This window comes from Callospermophilus lateralis, chromosome 12, assembly GCF_048772815.1.
Source record: "Callospermophilus lateralis isolate mCalLat2 chromosome 12, mCalLat2.hap1, whole genome shotgun sequence".
Taxonomy (NCBI): domain Eukaryota; kingdom Metazoa; phylum Chordata; class Mammalia; order Rodentia; family Sciuridae; genus Callospermophilus; species Callospermophilus lateralis.
Window position 1 is genome coordinate 39,925,276 of NC_135316.1, and position 11,023 is coordinate 39,936,298.

The window sequence follows — 11,023 nt, forward strand, 5'->3', positions numbered from 1 at the left end:
TAGTCTTTGAGAGCTATCATTATTTAAATGATTTGTGGAGGGTGATGTTATTTTAAAGTCAATAATTTGTTCTTATGTGTATACAAACTCAGACCGGAAGCTACATAGTTTGCTACAAATATAAAAATATTACTAAGAATGTTCAATTTGGGCTGGGGATGTGGCTCAAGCGGTGGCCTGCTTACCTGGCGTGTGTGCGGCGCTGGGTTGGATCCTCAGTACCACATACAAATAAAATAAAGATGTGTCCACCAAAAACTAAAAACCAAAAAAAAAAAAAAAAAAAATTAAAAAAAGAATGTTCAATTCAAGGAAATGTTAAGTTCTTGGTTTAATCCAATAGCTGCTTTAAGTCAAGGTGAAAAATGGGAGAAAAGGGGTGTAGGAAAAAGTCAAAAAAAGAGTCAACACATTTCCTACAGAAGATAAATAAAAACCAAGTTGATAAAAATAAAAAGTAAAAAATACCAACAGAAGCTCAACTAAAAAAGAAAAATCTCTAAAGAAATAAACCCAAACATGAAATTTATAAAGGTGAGACTGTATTCATATAGGGTTAAAAGCACTCATTATTTTAGGATACTATTATCCTGAGATGCCTGAAAACAATTGTTACAGGATAGGTAAATTATTTCCTGTTAGAGATAAATACATGTATCACAGCTTTTCTGCATAGTAACTTAGGAGTTCCATGTATGAATCTGTCTTAAAAAAGCAGAGCTGAGTATCAGATGCTCTGAGAATTTAGCCCTCTGTTCTTTTTCTTCTGTTGTTTTATCAGCATTAATAGCCATTTAAGTTGTCTAATCAAACTCATTGATTATGCTTAATTTTTTCATGATTAACCCCATATAATATATTTAGTATTAGTAGAGGAAAATTCCACTCCAACAATTATAACTATTTAATTTATTTCCACTTATTTTATCTATAACATTTGTTGAAATTAACCATAGCTGTTATCAAGACACCATTTAAATATTGAAATTTCCTTAAAACATGAAAGCACACTTACATTTGACAGTGGGAGTCTTCTGTTCCACAGTCATATGATCAAATCTCAGGATGGAATAGTGCTACTTGAATTTCTTATAACAGGCATCAGCTACCTCTCACATGACCTATAACTTAGGCTTATATGTCAGGAATATTTTTAAAGGTTTCACTATCTTTTGTGTTTCCTATTAAATTCAATGTCTTAGCAACACTTCAAATTTCAAAAATCATCTATCTCCCTTTTCACTTTTTTTTCCTTTCTTGCTGCCAATTATATGCATTTATTTATTTAAATTCGACATACAAAATTATATACATTTATTATATACAATATGATGTCCTGAAGTATGTGTATATTTTTAATGACAAAATATAGCTCATTAGCATATATTGCTTTACACAGTTATAATTTGTGTGGTAAGAATGCTTAACATCCACTTCTTGGCATTTTGTAATCATATTGTATAAGAGATTTCTTGAACTTATTCCTCCTAACTGAAGTCATTTTAGGATATATTCTTTGCTATTTTAAAATTAAATTGATTTTAATGAGTACATAAAATAAAATTTATACATAGTATGACAATATGTGATGTTTCAATACATATTTTCATTACATAATGTTTAACTTTAAAAACGAATACTAAAAATATAGAAAAATAAAATCACATTGCAACATGAAAATTGTCTATAAGTAAAATGAATTACAACTCTTTTTCTTTTTTAATAGATAATCTGTTTCTTCCTTGAAAATATGAGATAGCTAAAGAAGTCCCCAAATACCTATATTTCACATTTCTGGTGTTATGAAAATACTTTGAAAGACAGAGTCTATAAATATTTATATATCTTTTTATCTAACATAATGTGATGTTTTAAGGAAGATCAGCACTATAATTTGAATCAGATAATTACAATTTTGTACTTTCTCAGGCAACAATTTATTAGACGATATCTTCTTGAAATTATAAACTGACTTCTGGGTTATGATATCCCCTAAATTTAGCATAGTTACACCACATACTACATACAATGAACAATTGCATACTGTTTAATGATATTTACTGCATGTACCATAAGGCCTGGATGTATATCATGCCATCTAGATTTGTGTAGTACATGGATGATGTACACACAATGATGAAATTGCCTATGAACCACTTCTGAGAATGTTTCTGTTGGGGGAGACCCCAAATGGCTATAGTGAGGCTCCTTCACCCAGACTTCCAGTGGACCATGTTTTCAGTATGTAGTTAAGATCATAAACATTCACATGTAAGCATGCACCCAACTGATGTAACCTATTGGCAGTATGCCTTCTTTGTCTGGCCTGCATAGAAAAAAAGGCCTATTGGTTGTGCACAGTGTGGTTCATGCCTCTAATCTTAGTGGTTCAGGAGACTGAGGTAAGATGATAATGAGTTCAAAGCCAGCCTCAGCACCTTAGCAAGGTCCTAAGTAACTTAGTGAGACCCTATCTCAAAATGAAATATAAGAAAGGGCTAGGAATGTGGCTCAGTGGTTAAGCAATCCTGGGATCAATCTCTAGTATCCAAACCAAAAAGTCCTATGGAAAGGACTCAGGGGGGGCTAAGTGGAGTTGACTGGGGGCTGGCTAGAAATCATTGCTGCCTCTGATTAAAGCACGTCCACTGTCCTAACCATGTCTTTCATCTTCCTCCACCTTCTTGGATCTTGAATCTGTTTTCTGGGCCTGATCTCCCACTCTGACAATTGACTTAAGTGGCAGGATGTTCTACAGGTGAGAGATACCTCAACTGACATGGACATGAGGGACCTGTGACCACTGAGCAGCATGCGACACTCTGTTGCCAAGGTCTTATTAACATGGACTCCTGTGCAAAGTTGGAATACAAAGGATGGATTCTCTGTGAGCCTAGAGAAGACTTCTGATTGCCCTGCAGTAGACATTGACCTAGTGAAGTGGACTAGGAATTAAGCACTTGAATCAGGCACCAGCCCAAGGCCAAAAAAAAAATAAAAAAATAAAATAAAAGATGGCACTGGAAGTGCAAATGAGAAAGAAACGGCGGCAGAAGCCATACAAATGGCTGTTAGGGTCCTGAGATATATGTTTCATACAGCTTTGAGAGACAAAAAAGGATGCTGCTTTACTAGAGACTGCCAAGATGAGGAAATTACAAGTCAGGGAAGAGGCCCTGGAAGCCAGAGTATGATCACTGGAGGAGTATCTCCCTACCTTGAAAATACCCTTCGCTTTCATGCTGTAGTGCTGGTGGAATCCAAAGAAGAAGAGATGAAGAGGGTTAAAACCTGCAAGATTGGCCAGTGGTAATGCTGAAAATGAAATATAAGCCGATGGTTCTGATGGACAGCCACCATCAGGGCTGGCTCAGGTAACTAAGCTCACCACGCTCCTCCTGTCAAGCAGTTGGTAGACTTGGGAAAATAATTTGGATGGAGGCCAAGAAAGCCCCTTGTCACTTTGTTGTTATGTCTGTGAGATTTAAGGGTGTCAGGAGCCAAAAAGAGTCAAGACACTCCAGGTGCTACCTGTTATTGAATCCTGCACAACTTGTGACATAAGTGTGTTAGGAGCCATCAGGGGCCGAGTGAGAGCCCAAATGTGCTAGGAGCTGGCAGGGGCCAAGAGAGAGCCCAAGTGTTCTAGGAGCCAGCAGATACCAAGAGAGAGCCCAAATGTGTTAGGAGCTGGCAGGAACAAGGGAATTTAGGAGGTGCTAGGACCATTACTTATGGAAGTGAACCAGAAACATGCCCATACATTGAAGATAAGGCACCTATGCTGTCCAACGTTTGGCACACTGATGACCCCAGTCATGAGCAACTGCCTGTGGCTGTGGAGTCCCAGAGACACTGTCTAATTTGATATCAGTACAATACAATGTAGCAAGTGTGCTAAGCTGGATGACAGTAGAAAATATAGCATCTCCCACAGTGATATGTACTGACAGTTGTGCTGTGTTTCAGAAGCAAGTTCTGTGTCAAGTGCTTTGGCAGCTAGGCCATCAGGAAAAGGTAACTCTATGGCATGTTTAGGGAATGATGAAACAGATGCTTTGGCTAGGATGTATTGGTTAGAGCAGACACCTCCTAGTCATCTGGCAGCTTGGTGCATCCCCACCTACAGAATGCAGATGTACAAACTATGTGGAATGCCCTGGTAGAGGCTTGCCAGGCACATGTGGTTGATGATCAGTAATGTTAATGCCCCTGAAAGCTTGGAGCCACTGATGTCTAGGTAATGCATAGATGTGTCCCTTTGACATGATGGCAGGTTGACTAACCAAGGTCATGTTTGCTCTGAAAGCCGTTGATACAGCTACAGACTTTATGTTTATCTGGCCAGTGGTCAAGTGAATCATCACACTACAATTTGTACTCTGACAGGATTGATGGTTTTGTATGGCCAGGCCATTACAATAAAGTGACAAAAGTAGTAATTTCACAGGTCAGGCTACGCAGAGATGGACAACTCGGTTACAGATTCAATGAAAGCTACATATCTCATATCAGCTTGCAGATATTATAGAGAGCTCCAACAACCTGCTTAAGCAAAGGAATAGGACTGTAGTCAATGTACCTTCTATGAAGGTTGAGCACAGCATCTATGAGCAGTTGTGAGAGCGCCTAAAGAATGTCCATGATGAGGGAGACCAGCTCCTGTGGAGGCTTTCCTTCATCACACAGTAGCGCCAATACAGGTCCAGGTAACAACAGAGAATATTGTACTTAAACCTAGGTGTAGGCACCAAGGGAATGTTCTTCTGCCAGCTCCCACTGGATTTAATAGGGAGCAAACTGTGAACTGGACATGGCCCTGGACAATGAAGATCCCCTACCATCACTGGGTAGTCCTTTTAGCCCATAGAGAACAAGTGTAATCTTGTGTGTAATCTCCTTGTGACGCTATGGATAACTACTGAATACTTACCCTCTCCCCTACAGCACATGTGAGTTGGCCAGGTCCCACAGATGGCACATAGATTTTAATGGGCATGTTTATTATTTCCCTTTGGTCAATTATGAGTTCCTCAGTGCTGGTGCATAGAGGGCCTACTCTTCAGGACCAAACTGTACAGTGTATTGTCACTTCACAGAGAAGCTGCCACAGGCAGCCACTGTGATTTCCTGGAATGCAAAGCTGGCATGCATTCTCCTTTCTGGATGTGGTTTACCCATACTAGTGCCTATAACTCTTTTGTCCTTTTGTGCATAGGTGTGTCATCACCAACACCACTGTGAACTAACTGGGCACACACTATGCCAGAGTAACAAACACCTCTGCCAAATGGATATGCACTGAAGTTCCTGTGAATTCTATGGGTCAGACTAGGCTAGACAGTTGGACATGGCTAGGAAAGACATTTTTTTCCACTTCAATATGAGATGAAACTGACAATTTTTTTTTTTAGTAATCTTAAGTGATGGGACTTGTTTATGATTGTATGTTGTTGCAGCTTGTACTGTTGTTGTGGCATATAGAGGGAGGGCTCTGCCCTGGCAGAGGGGTTATTACAGAGTACTTCAGACCTGTAGATTGTAGGGCAAGGAATCCTAAAGGAGTGGATTGTTGGGGAAGGCCCCAAATGGCTATAGCTAGACTCCATTGCCCAAGCTTTCAGCAGACTATGCTTTCAACATGTATTCAAGATTATAAACACTCTGATTCAGCTTATATACTCAAGATTATAAAAATCTGCTTGTGTATATGTGCTCACTAATGTAACCTGTTGGCAGTGTGCCTTCTTTGGCCTGTATATAAAAAAGGCTTATGGGAAAGACTTGGGGACTAAATGGAACTAGCTGGGGACTGAAGTTGGAACTTGGAGCTGGCTAAAGGCTATTTCCACCTCTGAATGAAGCATGTCAACTATCATGTGTTTCACATTTTCTTCAACCTGCCATAATTATGACTTTCTTAATTGGTCTGAGTCCCTGCAGGACTATATCCACATGGTTAAGCAATACATGACTGTAAAGGAAATATGTGTCAAACTGAATATTTTTTTCAAAGAGCAAAAGTGTATGATATCACTAATATATATAAAATGATAACTTCAGAAGATAGTTTTTTGAGTTTTCTTCCAATAAACATGAATATAGAAAGCCATCAAATTGTTGCTAAAATAGATCTTAAATTTGGAAAAAATATAAATGTTCACAAATATACTACCCTTTCTCTAAAGTTACGATTTTTTAAAATAGCATCTTTCTTGTTGCTTTAAAGACTATTTTGAACCCTGTTGCTTTGTCAGAGAGTTCATGAATTATTAGATATCTGGTGTTATTGGAAGATTATTTGTACTTTGGTCCTAAATGTTCTTACCCAAAATATGCTCCCTTTTATTCTCTTCCCACTTTGTAAATTGTGGTTATTAATTACCATACCAATTTAGCTAAGCTGTAACTATATTGTTCAGAAATATTTTACCATAATGACTGCTGATTAATGTTGGCTACAAGCCAAATTTCTTTGAGCATTTATTCAGGAATGAAGCAGCAGCCTTGTTTTGTGATGTGAAGGAAGATGGTATTCAGTGCAACAGCTTACCCAAATGATCACTAATATGCTTGCTCATCTTGTTGAATGGGCATCACCTGGAACCACAACTAGTCCAACTCCCACTACAACTATTCCTTCATCTCCGCTGTTCTAGAATCTAAATGGAACTGGCTACCAATAGAACTATAGGAGCTGCATAGCAAGGGATGTTGACTTCTCCTGAAGATCAACTGCAGCCATAGTTGGAGATAGTGAAAGGTACAGGTTCCACTTTTCTCCTTAGGTTTTCTGTTTGTATTTTCAGCCTTTAGTTTGTCCTTACTCTCATCCACATTTGATTCTTCTTTTCTCAATGTTTCCTAAATTTCTTGGGCATTATAGGCAAAATTCTACAATGGCCTCCCAAATTGCTGTCCCCTTGCCTCCATATATTGTATAATCCCCTTCCCTTGTCTGTGTGCAGAAGTTGTGGCCATAATAAGGTATAATTCCCTGATAAATTTATCAATCAGGTAATATTTAATAATTGAAAAAAAGATTTTGTAGGTGGGATTGCCTAATTTGATTAGTCCTACAAGAAGAGGAAATATCATACAATTTGCCTGATGGCCTTGAAAGAGCAAACCGCAGCATTGTGGATGGTAACCATGGGGCAGCAAATGTCAGATATTTCTAGGAAAAGACAGCAGCTCCTAGTAGACAGACAACAAGAAGACAGGAAGACCATCACTACGGCTACAGTAAAGGGAATTTTTCCAATAAACCAAATAAGCTTAGAAAATTATACCGGACCTCTGATGAGAATGTGGATCCAACTGAAATTTCAGCCAAGAAAACTTGAAGCAAAGAGCTCAACTACTCTATGCTCAGACTAATTGACATGATTTGTGCCCAGCCAGAGACTGCGGCATGACAACACTAAGATAATAAGTTGTACTAAAACACTACACAAATTCCATAGTAATTTGTTGAGAAAAAAATAGAAAATTAATGGATTTTGAGCTACCTAGGAGTGTCAATGTTGCTGGAATACATACCTATAGATGCAGGAGTGACCTTGAAAATGGGGTATGGACAGATGCTTGAAGATTTTTTAAGAGTATAAACTAAAAATTCTAAATATGATTGAACAGATGCTGGTAGAAACCTTAGCCTTCAGAATGTTGCCTGTGAGGGGCTCAGAAACAAGGGAAAATATATAATTATAAACTAGAGAATGGAGAATTCTTATATGTAGGGACAAAAAAAACCCCAATATTTTTGGAAGGAAAAGAACACTAAATATTATAGCTATTATATAGATTCAAACCTTTTAAGTCCTAAAATTTGGCTGAGTCACTTTTGCCTACAGAAGCACTTCATCCTCCCTGCCTAAGGAGCTGGTCTACCTTTTGCCTAAAGGAGCATTAGTGGCCTCCTTGGTAGTATTACTACACTATGGAATTGCAGCTCCTCGTAAGACCTACCTCCCCACAATGCATTATTTCTAGGTATGTAATTAGATGTAAGTCCCAAGAAAGATTAGAGTATAAGGTCCAAAGTGTGACTCATGAGAAGTTGTGATGGACCCAAAAGGATGAGTAAGATTTTGCATGTTTATAATGAGAAAAACTAAGGAGCTTGTACTGGATTTCATCCTGAAGATATTAGATCCAAGTTAAGAAATATAATGTCAAATTGAATTTAGATTTCTAAATATATATTTCACATTCAATATTCATACCAATATCTATAGCAAATAGAAGCATTCAATATCTGAGCTCAACTGAGAGTCACATATTTTTGTTTGGTTTGGACCCAAATGTACATTGTACTAAGTGAAGGGAAAAATAATAAAACTTCTTGATTATGCTATAGACAAAGACATCCAAATGCTGAGGGATCCTGGAATGCTTGAATTGCTCACTCATCCTCTAATTGTATCCCATAAAAGTTACAAAAATCAGCTCGTCATAAGTTCTGAGTGTTATGGCAAGATTGCAATAAATCACTGAGTCAATCTTAAAGCAAGAGACAGAATCTTTATTAACCAGATGGTAGTCTAAATTCACCAGATGGTGGGCCAAGGGGCAAGCTGCAAGTCTACACCCTTCAAACCACTCCAAGGGTTAGAACACACATTTTAAAACATGTCAGTACATTAATCATAAGTGGCAATTTCTATAATTCAATACCATAAACAAATATCATGAGATCTAAAATTATAAGCAAAAGTGGAAGTGGGTCAAAATGACCCTATTTGAGTACAAGTTAAAGAATGGCTACTAACATCTAGACAATTATTCTCTGACAGGATAAATTGTTCAAGAAAACTGGGAACCAAAAAGAGAGCAATTTTACATTGTATAAGAATTGCCATTTTGTGTTTCCAAACCTGCTATGTTAATCAACTGTTAATGGGCACAGAAGCAGAGTGTTCCCATGGGAGAAGCATTTCTTACATAACAGGAATCTCATTTCTTACATAACATGGAGTCTCAGGGCAAAATGGAGTCTGTTTGATCATTGCCCATATAGCCTGGACCATAACAAGAAATACATTATACATTTATAAATGGAAGTCTTCCATGTTTTAATAATGTAGCTGTTCTTTATAATTCATAAATGATAGTGGGAACTGCTCCCAATGAATTGAGCTCTCTATATGTTCATATAATTGTATCTGCACTAAGTATATAATGTACAACTCTTAATAATTGTTCTGAGAAAACTAAAAATTAATTGCTGATGACTTTTCATGCTTACCAGAATAAATGATATGCATGCTTACCAGAATAAATGATAGAACCAATAAAATAATTCAGAATTGTCTCAACTGCACAGATTTTTGACATTTTCTAGTTAATTATTTCATCTCTAAATAAAATACATAAATGACCTGCTAAACTTTATGAGTAACTCAAGTCTGGATTAAATGGATAAAACTGTTTGGCATAATAGAGAATCACAATCACAACTCATATAAATTCTCACAGTTTAGCCTAGTCAAATACCCATAGTCTCTTGTTTAAAGAGGAGGCTAGATTCCTTCAAGAGAAGATCATTTTATGTCACCAAAAATGTATACTCAAATTTCTTTCTACCCTCCTGCAAATAACTGGCTATTTTTCAGGGTGAGTGTAAATTGCAAAACAGTAACTAATTAGATATTTAAGAAATTACTGAATTCTATCTCTGAAATGATCTTAAATTAATCCTAGAGAATTGAAATTCCATTTTTTGCCCACAAAAATGGATTAATGATTTATAGAATCTAGTGAGCAATTGGTGGGTGTAGGAATTCATCTCATAAAGGACCCAGTGGATCCCTAAACATGCCCTGTTCTTATTTCGTATAATTAGAATAGTCACACTTAGCCATTGGAAGAATTCTCATGTTGATTACCTGGGCTCTTGTAATAAAAAAGACCAAGTGAAAACCACTAAAACAAGCTATATCTAACAACAGTAATTTGAAATCAGTCATCAGAGAATTACTGAGATTAGTGCCACTCTACAAGTTTTAAAAAGTGCAAGGATGGTGATTCATGCTAAATTCTCATTCAAATTGCCTCTCTGGGTCATACACAACCATATAGATTTTAAGGAGTAAAGGTGGATTATTATAATCTCAATTACATGTTGACTCTAATTTACCAAGAAATTTTATAGCTGGAATAATTGAATACATCCCTCATTCAGAACCCTGTATGCATCCACTGATCTTGAATTTTTTTCACCTTTGCATGAAAGAGTTTATTTGCATAGATACATTCATCAATAGAAAGAAAGATTTTTGAGGGGAAAAATAATCCCTTAAAGTCTTTATCAAAATATTACAATCACATAAATGGAGCTCTCTGAAGGGAGCCTATTTAATCACCTAAGTCTACTTATTCCCTGATAGAGAGATCACTAACGTATTCATTCTTTTTTTATAAAAGTACGCACACACATACCTAAACACACATACATATACTCACACACATATCTATACATACATATATACATACACATTCATGCATATCAGTAAAAGATACAAAAATCCTCTACTTGCAATGACCATATTAGTAATGTTGTCACTACCCAAATTCATAGGTATGAAACTCTCTAAGATTACATAATAAGTCTCATCTGGAGCAAACCTGATTGATCACCTTTCTATTCAACCAGAATTGTATATTTTCTTGCTCAATTACATAGAAAAAAACCATGATGACAGGTATGGTGATTAGGATGTAGTAAGTATTATAGACATATAAACAAATACATGATAAAATATGAAAAAAAGGCTATAGGTCTGGAAATTGTTCAAAGCACATTTCCAAGATAAAAAACAGTTTATTGCCTTGAGTTTTTCAAAGCAATAAAAAAAGTGCAATGACAAGTGGACTTCTTTGAAATTTGCAATACATATGTCACCTTCAATTTGTTTAATGAATAATTCAAAAAGAGGTCATCTTTGAGTGGGTCTCAGAACAAAATATGCTTTTCAACATGTCCAGGCTATCATACATTGTTCATATAACCTACTAGGTT